The sequence below is a fragment of the Cicer arietinum genome, chromosome 3 (assembly GCF_000331145.2).
Source record: "Cicer arietinum cultivar CDC Frontier isolate Library 1 chromosome 3, Cicar.CDCFrontier_v2.0, whole genome shotgun sequence".
Taxonomy (NCBI): Eukaryota; Viridiplantae; Streptophyta; class Magnoliopsida; order Fabales; family Fabaceae; genus Cicer; species Cicer arietinum.
Genome location: NC_021162.2, coordinates 26198742 through 26213136, shown reverse-complemented (window position 1 = coordinate 26213136; position 14395 = coordinate 26198742). Strand labels below are relative to the sequence as shown.

The 14395-nt window shown below is 32.0% G+C and overlaps 3 pseudogenes; all 3 read right to left on the bottom strand.

Moving 5' to 3' along the window:
* Positions 1 to 10261: 10261 nt before the first annotated feature.
* LOC113784788 (small nucleolar RNA snoR114) lies at positions 10262 to 10339 on the bottom strand (annotated as a pseudogene).
* Positions 10340 to 13316: 2977 nt separating this feature from the next.
* On the bottom strand, positions 13317 to 13394 carry LOC113784790 (small nucleolar RNA snoR114; annotated as a pseudogene).
* A 556-nt stretch (positions 13395 to 13950) lies between these two features.
* LOC113784789 (small nucleolar RNA snoR114) lies at positions 13951 to 14028 on the bottom strand (annotated as a pseudogene).
* Between the last annotated feature and the right edge of the window lie 367 nt (positions 14029 to 14395).

Sequence of the window (14395 nt, the reverse complement as noted above, 5' to 3'; positions counted from 1 at the left end):
TCTTGATGGGTTTTCTAGTTATTTTCATATCCATATTGCACCAGAGGACCAAGAAAAAACCAGGTTCACTTGCCATTTCGGCACATTTGCTTATAGAAGGATGCCCTCTGGCCTATACAATTCTCCTGGCACTTTCCAACACTGCATGATTAGTATTTTCTGTGACTTGATAGAAAATTGTATTGAAGTTTTCATGGATGATTTTACTGTGTATGGTTCCTCATTTGATGCATGCTTGAACAATTTAGATAGAGTTTTGCATACATGTATTGAAACTAACCTTGTGTTGAATTATGAAAAATGTCATTTTATGGTTGAAAAAAGCATTGTTTTAGAACATGTGATATCTAAAAATGGGATAGAAGTGGATCCTGCAAAAATTGATGTGATTTCTAATTTGTTTTACCCATCCTGCATCCGCGAGATTCGTTCTTTTCTTAGCCATGCAGGTTTTTACATGCGCTTTATCAAGGATTTCAGCAAGATATCTCTTCTGCAATCAAATTTGCTGCAATAAGATGTCAATTTAATATTCGATAACAAATGCAAGAAGGCGTTTGATTTCTTAAAGGCAGAACTGATCTTTACTCCCATAATTCAGCCACCCAATTGGACCATACCTTTAGAAATTATGTGTGATGCATCTAACTATGCAATGGGAGTAGTCCTTACACAAAGAGTTGGTAAGGTTGCCCATGATATTTAATATCGTTCTAGGAATTTAGATTCTGCGCAGGCTAATTATACTACCACCGAAAAGGAACATTTAGCTATTTTTTTACACTTGATAAGTTTAGATCATATTTGTTAGGTTGGAAGGTAGTTGTTTTTACTAACCATGCAGCTTTGAAGTTCTTGCTTAAGAAACCAGAAGCAAAACCGAGATTGATCTGGTAGATGTTGTTACTCCAAGAATTTGATTTAGAGATTAAAGACAAGAGTTGAGCTGAAAATTTGGTGGCATATCATTTGAGAAGAATAGAAATGGATGAGGACCCCATCCCCATTCAAGATGACTTCCCTGATGAGCAACTGCTACAGTTGCGTGGAGTCTTTCCTGCAGATGCACCCAGAACACAAATACACAAACTTAAAAGTGATGCCAAATACTATGTGTGGGATGATCCATATCTTTGGAAATTCGGTAGTGACCAAGTGATTAGGCGATGTGTTTCCCACCATGAGGCTCAATCCATTCTTCATTTTTGTCATGCCTCTCAAACAAGAGGGCGTTTTGGTCCTCAACGGAAAGCAAGAAAAGTATTAGACTCGGGTTTCTTTTGGCCCACTTTGTTTAAAGATGCTTTTGAGACTTACAAAACTTGTGAAACCGTTCCAAAATGCAGGGACAACAATCGCTCGTAGGAGTGGGGAACTGAATTTATGGGCCATTTTCCTGTATCTTTTGGTTTTGTCTATATTTTACTAGTTGTTGATTATGTTTTAAATTGGGTAGAAGCAATACCCACTAGGACTAATGATTCTAAAGTTGTTGCAGGTTTTACCAAATCAAATATTTTTTGCAGGTATGGAATACCTCGGGCCATCATAAGTGAGCAAGTCACTCATTTTTGCAACCGCACCATGGACGCTTCGCTTCGAAAGTATGAGGTTGTGCACAGAGTTTCTACACCTTATCATCCCCCAGACTATTGGGCAAGTTGAAATCTCAAACAGGGAAATCAAACAGATCTTAGAAAAGATGGTGCAGACAAACGGGAAAGATTGGAGCCACCGACTTGAAGAAGCTCTTTGGGCTCATAGAACAGCCTACAAAACACCAATAGTGATGTCCACTTACCGACTTGTGTTTGGTAAGGCATGTCACCTCCAAGTGGAAATAGAGCAACATGCTTATTGGAAGGTCAAGAGTTGTAAGCTTGAGATGGAGAAAGTAGGTTTGGAGAGGAAGCTTTAATTGCAACAACTTGAAGAGCTTAAACTTGAACCTTATCAGAACTCTCATTTGAAGCATGATTTCTAGGAAGGAATTTTCCATTGGCCAAAACGGTTTATTGTTCAACTCTAGTTTGAAAATTATGGCTGGGAAACTTCGATCGAAGTGAAAACACCGAGAAAGTGTTCAAAGCTTATGGACAACGCCTCAAGTTATTCCATGAGAGCTCTGTGCTTGAAGATGCTACCATAGAAGAACTCTTACTACTAGAAAAACTGAATTTAGCTTCGGCCAAAAACCAGCGCTAATAGACAAAAAGCCAACGCTAACATTGACTTAGCGTTGCATTAGTGTGGGTGTTGTGCCTAGGCTAAAATGGTTGAACCTAATATGTAGCGTCGGCCAAATGTCATCCGATGCTAATATAGCGTCGACCTGGCCGACTCTAAGCCGACACTACCAACAAAAATAGAACATCCGACGCTAGTTATATTCGTTGACACGTCATTTGAAAATATTCAATTACGTCGGATAGTCGACGCTAAAGTCAACAAGTTGTAGTCAACAAAATATTTAGCGTCGGTTGCACCAAAGCTAGGGTCAAATAAAAGTAAATTTTATTTAGATTATAACGTCGATGTGGCCGACGCTACGTTCAACAAAAGAATTTGCGTTGGGGTCCCCAAGTCAAAGCAAAGCAATAAACCATATAGTATAATGTATCTACAACAAAAACACAGTAAACTTCGTTGTCCTAATTCAAAATTCTCTTGCATTTTAAAAGGGACAAAACACAAATTATCAACGTTTAAGTACTACCAAAAATTTAAAAACTATTATGGAGAAAATGCCAGATACTTACGTAGTGGGAGGAGTTATAACATGACTTGGCTCAGCATTGGATTCTCCCTTGAAAGCAGTGAGAGAAATAAAAGAATTTTACATAAAAACTAAACAAGAACATTTACATGTTGAAACTACAAATCCAAAAATACTAATATGGACTCACTTTCCGGCAGTCGAAGCATGTGGTTGAGATGTTGATGAAGGGGGAGGCAAAGAACATTGTCAATTTTGAATTCATGATTCTATTCTTGTTTATTTGATTATATTATATTATGAGTGCTTAAATTGAATTTCAATAGAATCGATTAAATTTATTTGGCATAATTTGATTTCGGTTTCTAATTTAATTGAATTATAATTTTGCGACGCTTAATCGTTAATTGAAATATTTTGATGATTGTGATGTTTAATCCAGTCAAGGAAACTGAATTCACATAGGATTGATTACGCTTGTTTGATCAATTCTATAGTCAAATAAGAATAGAATCACGAATTAGAAATTAAACTCATTGATAGAATATGTGATAGGTCTGAAACTCGAATAAGTGGATTAAACATTTTGCTCATCTGTTAAATCAAAAATCTAAAAAACCCCTTTTAATTTAAACTTCCAATTCATTTATTATTATTATATCAGAAGTCCTTGCCAAAAGATTCGAGTTATTACCTCTATTTACATTTTATCAATTGTATTTAACCCGTGTGCAACAACGGATCAGACCGAAATTCGTATTTTCGGACATGACGATGGCTAGATTTTGAAACCTGACCCGAAACCTGAAACACAATGTTAAAATTTAGGAGATTTTCGTACTACCTGACAAAAAAGGATTGATACCCGTATTTTCGGACCAGACGATGGCTAGTATTTTAAATCTGACCCGGAACCCAAAACACATTTATAAATTTAGGAGAAGAATGCTATAAGGGTGTCCTGGTCGTCGATTTTATCTGGACTTTTTGGGATATTTGCGTACCACCGAAAAAATTGGACCGAAATCCGTAATTTTGGACCAAACGATGGCTCGTGTTTGAGATCTGACCCGGTCCTCGTTTTCATCTAGACTTTTCGAGTGGTTTTCGTTGCACCTTACAAAAATGGGCCGAAATCCATATTTTCGGACAAGTCGATGGCTAGAGTTTGAAATCTTACCCGAAACCTAAAACACAATTTTAAGTTTGGGAGAAGAATGCTATAAGGGTCTCCCGATCCTCGATTTCATCAGGACTTTTCGGGATTATTTTGTACCATCTGACAAAAATTGACTAAAATATGTATTTTCGGACCAGAATGATATAAGATCTCCCGATTCTCGATTTGATTTGGACTTTTCGGGATAATTTTGTACCACCGGACAAAAATTGACTGAAATCCGTATTTTTGGACCAAAAAATGGCTAGTTCTTGAAATCTAACTCGGAATCCAAAACACAGTTATAAATTTAGGAGAAATATGCATAAGGGTCTCCTGGTCCTCGATTTCATCTGGACATTTTGGGTGATTTTCGAAAAACCAAAAAAAATGGACCGAAATCTGTATTTTTGGACCAAACGATGGCTAGTGTTTGAAATCTTACCCGGAGCCTGAAACTCAGTTTTAAATTTAGGAGAAAAATGATTATTGGTCTCCTTGTCCTCGATTTCATATAGACTGAAATATATATTTTCGGATCAAAAGATGGCTAGTGATTGAAATCTGAACCGGAACCTGAAACACAATTATAAATTTATGTAAAAAATGCTAAAAGGGTCTCCAGGTCCTCGATTTCATCTGGACTTTTCTGGCAATTTTAGTACCACCCGAGAAAAATGGACTGAAATCCGTATTTTCGGGTCAGACGATGACTAGTGTTTGAAATCAGAACTGGAACCTGAAACACAATTATAAATTTAGGAGAAGAATGCTATAAGTGTCTCCTGGACCTCGATTTCATCTGAACTTTTCACGATACTTTCGTACCACACGAAAAAAAATTGACTGAAATCCATATTTTCAAATTAAACGATGGTTAGTATTTGAAATCTGACTAAGAACCCAAAACACAGTTATAAAATTACGAGAAGAATGTTATAACAGTCTCCCGGTCCTCAATTACATCTGAACTTTTTTAGCGATTTTCGTACCACCCGACAAAACTTACACATTCTAATACCATATTTTTATACGACTTTATAGAGATTATAGTAATAATGAACATGTGTTCTTTTATGTTAATTTTTTTTTATTTGTAATAATAGACCTAATATGGTCGAAGTATATTAATGCTGAGTTGATATCCTACAATCATTTTACATCTAAAATACTTCGTTTTATTTTGTTGTAATTAAAAGTTGTTTACGGTAGTCAGCAAATTAAATAAATATCAGTAGAATTAGTATCATTACATAGGACATATTGCTTAACTAATTTAACACCCAAACTATAGATATCAGCCATATTTATTTAAACATGTGATTATGTTTTATTTTAATTAAAATTAGACATTTGTTTTATGTTGGTATACTATATGTATGTTTGATGATATTAAATATATTTTCAATTATATTATAAGTAGCAGATAATTTATTTAATTAATCTTAATAAATAATTTATATACCTATTAGAGTAAATAATTAATTTATAATTGGTTGTTGTGTTGATTTATTTTCGCTAGTGAACTGTTAGAGACAGTGGTTGGTGAAGACGCAACACATTAAATCAGCAGATCAGTTGCGTTGGGAAAAATCTTCAGCCAAGGTAAGGGGTGAGATGAGGTAAGATCTTATGAGTATCAAATAACTGGAGATGAACGGGAATACCGAAATTTTCAGATATTCAGTTGGGGCTTAATATGTACGGTTGAACCCTATGGAGTAATAATAATTAATTAATAATATATCAATGGTAATAGTGAGGACTAAAATATAATTTAGCAATCTATAGAATTGTCGTGAATCTATTTATATCAAGATTGCATGTTGTATGACTTTATGGAATCGTATGCTGATTGTTATTTGTATGAATGATTTGTACTTGAGTGTTCTTGTTACTTGATTGAAATTGTGATATTACTTGAATGTGCCATCTAATTGATTATTTATTATGTGATTGATGAAACTGGATTGTATATTGTAAGTAGTGTAAACCAAATATTGGGATTTTATTGTGATTGACTGATATACATATATAATGATGAATATTGTGAAGTCAAACTAAAACTTATTGAGTTGTGATGATCGAGTAAGTCTGAGATATGTGTTGTAGATTATGGAGTTAGGATTATTTTGTCATCATATAAGGAGGGTTTGACAAACCTAGTGATTCAGGGAAGTACAACTGAATGAGCCTGATCATGGAGGGCTACAGTTGAACTATTGTAACACCCCAAATTTTAAAATAAATATTTTCTTAATGAAATATGATTTTAAATAATTAATTTGGTGTTAAAATTATTTTAGAATTTATTTGGAGAAATTTTGCGACTAATTTTTGTTATATGGGTGTTTTCTATGATGTGCTAATCTTGTACATATTTGACTGAGTAAGTGATATGAATAACAAATATTATATTTTATTATTTTATATATTTTTCTATAAATAATAGTATTTTAGTGTACATATTTTAGAGTTGAATATTTTAGAAAATTTTAAAAAATAAAATAAAATAAAATGGATTTGTATTCAAATATTATTATTTTAATATGAGAATTTTAGAGAGTAATATTTTAATTATGGATGAATAGAACAAGTAACTAACTTGTTTGGGACACTTTAAAAATAAAATAAGATAAAGTTTGGGATAGACCACTTTCTGCACCCCTCATTGTTGTTTGCTTCTACTATTGTTTCGTTTGGGCTGTTTGCTTTCTACACCCCAGTTTTGAGTCCTTGCTATTCGCACCCTTCCATCTTCATTTAAACAAAATAAAATAAAAACTGTCAAAGAATCCCCGCTGAAACGCACGCAACTATACTCAAAGAAAACCTTTTTCTCTCAAATTTCCTTCCACCAATTCTTTGCCATTTGAATCGATCTCAACCTCTTTCCCACAAAAAATTGGCCAATGAATCCATTTTTTAAATCAATTTTATCAATCATTGCTCCGCTTTTTTCAGAAACAGCTCCGCTTCATTCCTTGGGCGAGTTGTTTTTGGCTGATTCCGGTCCCCACATTTGTCATCTCAAAAAACTGACATCATTTTTGAAATCCTCTCGTTGAAACCTTTAAGAAACATTATTCATTTGCATTTTTCGGTGAAGTTGACGTCGGACCCTTCTGGCGCTCCGACGAGTCGGTGAGACATTTTTTGCATTTTTCTTCTCGTCATTTTGACTCCATTTTTGCTCAAAAAAATTATTATTCATTATTTAAAATTGATTTTTATGCTCTGCATAATTTTTCAGTTGCGTCTCGATCTTCGGATTCGTCTGCATTACGTTGTCAATCTGCAATTGCCGTTGAAAAATCTCATTGATTTCTGGGTTTGATAAAGCATCGAAATAAGGTAAGGGGTGAGAAAGCGTTTGAATTCATGAGTATAATATATTGTGAGATGAACAGGAAAATTGTATTTCCCAACAATTCATCTAGGGCTCGCTACGTAAGACAGTAGCCCTTTGTGAGATAAATTGATTAATGTGAAATATGAGAATTGTGAGATTAAAATGTGAAATTAGAAATGTTTATAATGTGTTGATTGATTTAATTCTTGATGATTGTGTGGTAGTTGATATTTGCTATTATTGTGATGTTGGATGTCGAATGAAATTATATGCATATGTTTGACTAGACGAATTTATGTGATGTGATAATAAATGAGGGATGCATGGTATGATATATGTTTACGTTATGATAATGATGATTTTTGATTGACAATAGTGATGTTATAAAATTGTGATGAGTTTATATGATGATCATGATTATGTATGATTAATATTGTTATAAAATTGTGATGAAATAGTGATGATTCCTAAAGATAACGCTCTTAATGGAGTAGTCTAAGCCAACAATGGGAGAAAATAAATATTGAGAATTTGTGAAGTGAAGATTATTTTGTCATCATATAGGTAGGGCCTGACAAGCCTAGCGATTCTGGGGAAGTACAACTGAATGAGCCTAATCGTGGTGGTCTGATGTGGAGCCTTAAGGCAAGATTGTTAGTCATTAGAGGTATTCGGGTGGGGAATTCCTAGGTGACTTGGAGGTAGCACTCCAAATGTTAGGAGCTACCACACAACACATGCTTACCTCGACTGTCGCGTATATGTGTCTCGGGTTGAATTGGGGGATCTATGAGGTCAGGGGCAATTTGAATTGTCCGTCCACCGGGATGGTGGCATAGTATCAAGCCTCCTAAGCAAGTACTTCAAAGTTAGAATGGTACCATATTGTGTAGTAGAGTCTAAGCTCATGCATAACATTCCATTTTCTTGTGATTGTTTTGTTGTGATTAATATGTATTGTGTGAGATAATAAATTCTGCGATGATTTGATGTTATAGTGAAGTGTATTGATTTTTCTTGATTTTGACTATATAATGTGATGTTTTTCCTTGAAGAGTGTTTGTGTAATGATATGGTTTATTGATGATTAATTGCGTGCTCCTCTTATTTATATTATACTATCAACATGATTTCAGAACCCACCTCCTTTATTGTTTGTGTTTTACTTATGTTATTACAAATGACTTTTTATACGAAAACCTTAGTACGAGTAAGTCTTGGTAATTAAATCAAGAAATTCTAGTTAAATCAAGTTCATTGATATTGCACTGTTTTAATTGAGGAACAAAGTTGAATTGTTACATGTGTATTTAGAGAAACGTGATATCCTAAATTAGATATAAAAGTTTTTATTCTCTTTAACGGATTTTCTTTATCAGCTGCGAATTTTCTTCAAATAACTTAGTATAAATTTTATTTTGGGGTTTAGGGTGTCACAACTGTAAAGTAAGACTGATAGACCTTGGGGTATCTCTAGTGAGGAATTGCTAAGTGGATTAGTGGGTTATTTCCTAAGATCGGGAGCTACCGTGCAACAAAAGAGTACCCCGACCGTCGCGTATATGTGTCTCTGGTTGAGTTGAGAGGATCTATGACGGCTTGGTCATTCATGAATTGTTTGTCCACTCTTGTAGTGACATAGTATCAGGCCTCCTAACCAAGTACTTCAGAGTAGAATGGTACCAAATGATGAAGAAGTATAGAGTATAAGACATGCATAGAATTTCATCCTTGTGACTGCTCTATTGTGATTGATTTAGATAAACCTTTGATATTATTATCTTCAGTGTTCCTCATGTTTGTGTTGATTTGACTAATTGCGTGTTCTCCTCATTTATCTTATATTGTTACATAATTTCGATACTCACCCTTCGTTGTTTGTGTTTGACGTTTGCGATGGACGCAGACGAGTTGTAAGCTGCAGGTGATGACTAGTACCATCAACGAGGCATAAGTCATCCTGTCTTCCAGATTCTTATTATATGTTTTGTGTTTATGTTATTTTCAGCGTCTTTTATTTTGGGAATTTCAGCTTTGATAGTGACATCGAGTTGGGACTACATTTGCACTTAATATTAAACTTATGTATGTGTACTTCAAAAAGGATTTTGTTGTATGATATTATGATTTCAAGTTGTTAAGTTTGATGGAAATTTTGGATTTATGTGACATGTTTATGATTACGTGATACTCTTTACCTTAATAAAAAATAAAATATGTTCGAAAGTTTGTATATTTATTTATTTGAAGAATTTCATTGTTTATTTATTTGAAGAATTTCATTGTTTTATAAATAAGATTTTTTTTTTATTTGGAGTTTAGGGTGTCACAGTTATCACGATAATTAAAAAGAAGAAATTAAGATAAAGTAACTTTTTTTTTAAACTCTTTGATGCACGAGAGAAACAAATCTTGATATATCGTAGTTTGACCATAAAGTATATACTGTTTGGCCAATGATTTTACTAGTTAGGATTAAAACTTGAGTTATCTTGAATAATTCGTCCTCAACAATATTTGTTGAACACCCACAGATTGTGACGTGTATATTTAGAACCACAATAAAAAAGCATTAAAAAAAATTATGAACAGCACAAAAAAAATTGTTGATTTTTCATGTTATTTCCTCTTATGATTTTTTATTTTCTTTTCATCAATAAAGGTGTTGTTGGTAATAGACATATCCCATTGTAAGTGGTTAATGTCTAGTCGATAGAAAAGTTCATAACCTATATTGAATTTTCTGTTTGCGTTGACCTCTTAATTTTCTTTATTAAATAATTAATACCATTGTTTAAAAAATTTCATTTAACTTGAAGATAATTTCTTCTTCACAATTTGGATGTAATTCTTACTTGTTCTATTTTAAATAAAGATTTAATTTAAAAATAGAATAAATCAATTTAGATTGGTGTCTAGTTGTATTCCTATTGTTGGTGTTATTTCCTCAAAATATGCAACATTCTTCCTCCAATTTTATATATTTAACTAACATTAATTTTTTAGGTGGTTTGTAAAATTGAAAATCTAAATGGAGCTCAAATACACTTATTTTCATCCCATAGTTCGGGTAGTGATGGACCCACCATCACAAGCGAATTCATCATTGCTTTGTAATTTTACACTAGTTAGGAATCAAACCTGTGTCTCTACATTAATATGCAGTTATCTACCACTAGATCACTAGTATATATTTTATTAGATTTCTCTAGTTTTAGTTATTTATAATGCCAACGAATATTGAACAATTACATTTGTTGATATTTTGATATTTTGCAACATTTGTTTCCTGCAAGTATCTCTATAATTTTTTACTTTTTAAGGATATGATATTTACGACCTACATTAAATTAATTAATATACCTAATGTGTATACATTCTATAAAGTGTCGGAGGATGTGTGTGACTATGTGTGATACTTTTTTAACATATTTACTATCCCTTTGAACTATATTTGTTGCAACTAGTTTAAAAGAATTCTACTTTAGAGATGAATTTTGTCATAACCTTACTATTTGATTATTTAGAAAACTCATTTTTGACAACACGTAAGTGGAAGATATTGTCACGGAAATCTTAGAGAAGAAATTAACATAATGTATCTTTTTTTTAAACTCTTTGTTGCACGAGTGAAACGAACCTTTATAAAACGGAGTTCGACTATAAAGTATGTAATGTCTGGCCAATGGTTTTTTTAGTTATGATTACAACTTGAATTATCTTGAACAATTCATCCTCAACAATATTTGACTTGCCACCCATAGATTGTGATGTGTTATTTAAACCAACTTAAAAAGCATTAAAAAAACGACGAATAGTACAAAAAAACGTTGATTTTCCTTTTCTTTACTCCTATGATTTTTCATTTGCTTTTCATCGAAAATAGTGTTGTCGGTAATAGTTATATCACATTGTAAGCTGTTAATGTCTAGTCGATAAAAAAGTTCATAATCTACATTAAATTTCTTGTTTGAGTTGGCATTTTAATTTCCTTTATTAAATAATCTAAAAGGAGCTCAAATACGCTTATTTACATCCCATAGTTAGGGTAATGATGGACCCACTATCACAAGAGAATTCATCATTTCTTTGTAATTGTACACTAGTTAGGAATCGAACTCGGATCTCTACATTAATATGAAGTTATGTATCACTAGACCGCTAGTGTCTTTTTATTTGATTTCTCTAGTTTTATTTATTTAAAATGCCAATGAATATTGAACGATTACATTTATTGATATTTTGGTGTCTTGCATCATTTTTTTCCTGCAAGTATCTCTTTAAATTTTTAGTTTTTTAAGAAATGATGTTTACGATCTACATTGAATTAATTAAAATACATAATGTGTATACAATCTATATGGTGTCTCGGGAATTTGTGTGAATAAGTGTGATACTTTTTGAACTTATTTAATATCGCCTTGAACTATTTTTGTCGCAACTAGTTCACAAGAATTCTAATTTAAGAAAGAATTTTGTCTAAAACTTATTATTTGATTATTTCAAAAAACACATTTTTGACGACACATAAGTGGAAAATATTATCACTAGAATTAAAAAGAAGAAATTAAGATAAAGTATCTTTTCTTTAACCTCTTTGATGCACGAGGGAAACAAACCTTGATATATCGTCGTTCCACGATAAAGTATATAATGTCTGGCCAATGACTTTACTGGCTAGGATTAAAACTTGAGTTATCTTGAAAAATTTGTCCTCAACAATATTTGTTGACCACCCATAGATTGTGACGTGTATATTTACATCTACAACAAAAAAGCATTAAAAAAATTTATGAAGAGTACAAAAAAATTGTTGATTTTTCATTTTCTTTACTTTTACAATTTTTTATTTGTTGTTCATCGATAAAAGTGTTGTTGGTAATAGACTTATCCCATTGTAAGTGGTTAATGTCTAGTCGATAGAAAAGTTCATAATCTATATTGAAATTTCTGTTTGCGTTGACCTCTTAATTTTCTTTACGAAATAAATTCACACCACTCTTTAAAAATTTTCATTTAACTTGAAGATAAATTTTTCTTCACAATTTGGATGCAATTCTTACTTGTTCTATTTTAAGTAAAGATTTACTTTAAAAATTGAATAAATCAATCTAGATTGGTGTCTAGTTGTATTCCTATTGTGGGTGTTATTTCCCCAAAATACGCAACATTCTTCTTCCAATTTTATATATTTAACTAATATTAATTTTTTAAGTGGTTCATAAAATTGAAAATCTAAAAGAAGCTCAAATACGCTTGTTTACATTCCATAGTTCGGGTAGCGATTGACCCACCATCACAAGTGAATTCCCATAGTTATCTAACACTATACCACTAGTGTTTGTTTTATTTGATTTCTCTAGTTTTATTTATTTAAAATGCCAACGAATACTTACATATTACGTTTGTTGATATTTTGGTATTTTGCAACATTTGTTTCTTGCAAGTATCTCTATAAAATTTTACTTTTTAAGGAAATGATGTTTACGGCCTACATTGAATTTATTAAAATGCATAATGTGTATACAATCTATATGGTGTATCGGAGGATTTGTTTGAATAAGTGTGATACTTCTTTAACAAATTTACTATCGCTCTGAATTATTTTTGTCGCAACCATTTTACAAGAATTCTACTTTAAGGAGGAATTTTCTCATAAACTTACTATTTGATTATTTTAGAAAACTCATTTTTGGAAACACACAAGTGGAAGATGTTCTCACTAGAATTTAAGAGAAGAAAATAACATAAAGTTTCTTTTCTTAAACTCTTAGATGCACGAAGGAAACGAACCTTGATATATCCGAGTTCGATCATAAAGTATGTAATGTCTAGCCAATGGTTTTTCTTGTTAGGATTACAACTTGAGTTATCTTGAACAGTTCATCCTCAACAATATTTGACGGGCAGACCATAGATTGTGATGTGTATATTTAAAAACACTTAAAAAGAAAAAACAAATTACGAATAGTTCAAAAACATATCGCATTGTAAGTGGTTAATGTCTAGTCGATAAAATAGTTCATAATCTATGTTAAATTTCCTATTTGTGTTGGCCTCTTAATTTTCTTTATTAAATAATCTAAAAGGAGCTCAAATACACTTATTTACATCCCATAGTTCGAGTAGTGATGGACCCACCATCACAAGCGAATTCATCATTGCTTTATAATAGTACACTAGATAGGAATCAAACTCGGGTCTCTACATTAATATGCAGTTATGTACCACTAGGCCACTAGTGTTTGTTTTATTTGATTTCTCTAGTTTTATTTATTTATAATTTCAATGAATATTGAACGATTACGTTTATTGATATTTTGGTGTTTTGCATCATTTGTTTCCTGCAAGTATCTCTATAAATTTTTACTTTTTTAGGAAATGATGTTTACGACACATTGAATTAATTAAAATACATAATGTGTATACAATGTATATGGTGTCTCGGAAATTTGTGTGAATAAGTGTGATACTTTTTTAACTTATTTGATATCGCCTTGAACTATATTTGTCGCAACTAGTTCACAAGAATTTTACTTTTAGAAAGAATTTTGTCTTAAACTTATTATTTGATTATTTCAAAAAACACATTTTGGATGACACATAAGTGGAAAATGTTATCCCGATAATTAAAAGAAGAAATTAAGATAAAGTGTCTTTTTTTTAAACTCTTTGATGCACGAGGGAAACGAACCTTGATATATCGTAGTTCAACCATAAAAGAAGCTCAAATACGCTTATTTTCATCCCATATTTCGAGTAGTGATGGACTCACCATCACAAACGAATTCATCATTGCTTTATAATTTTACACTAGTTAGGAATTGAACATGTGTCTCTATATTATTATCCAATTATCAACCACTAGACCACTAGTATATGTTTTATTAAATTTGTATAGTTTAATTTATTTAAAATACCAACGAATATTGAACAATTACGTTTGTTGATATTTTGCAACATTTGTTGCTTGCAAGTATCTCTATAAATATTTACTTTTTAAGGATATGATGTTTATGACCTAAATTGAATTAATTAATATACCTAATGTGTATACATTCTATAAGGTGTCTCGGAGGATGTGTGTGAATATGTTTGATAGTTTTTGAACATATTTACTATCCCCTTGAACTATTTTTGTTGCAACTGGTTTAAAAGAATTCTACTT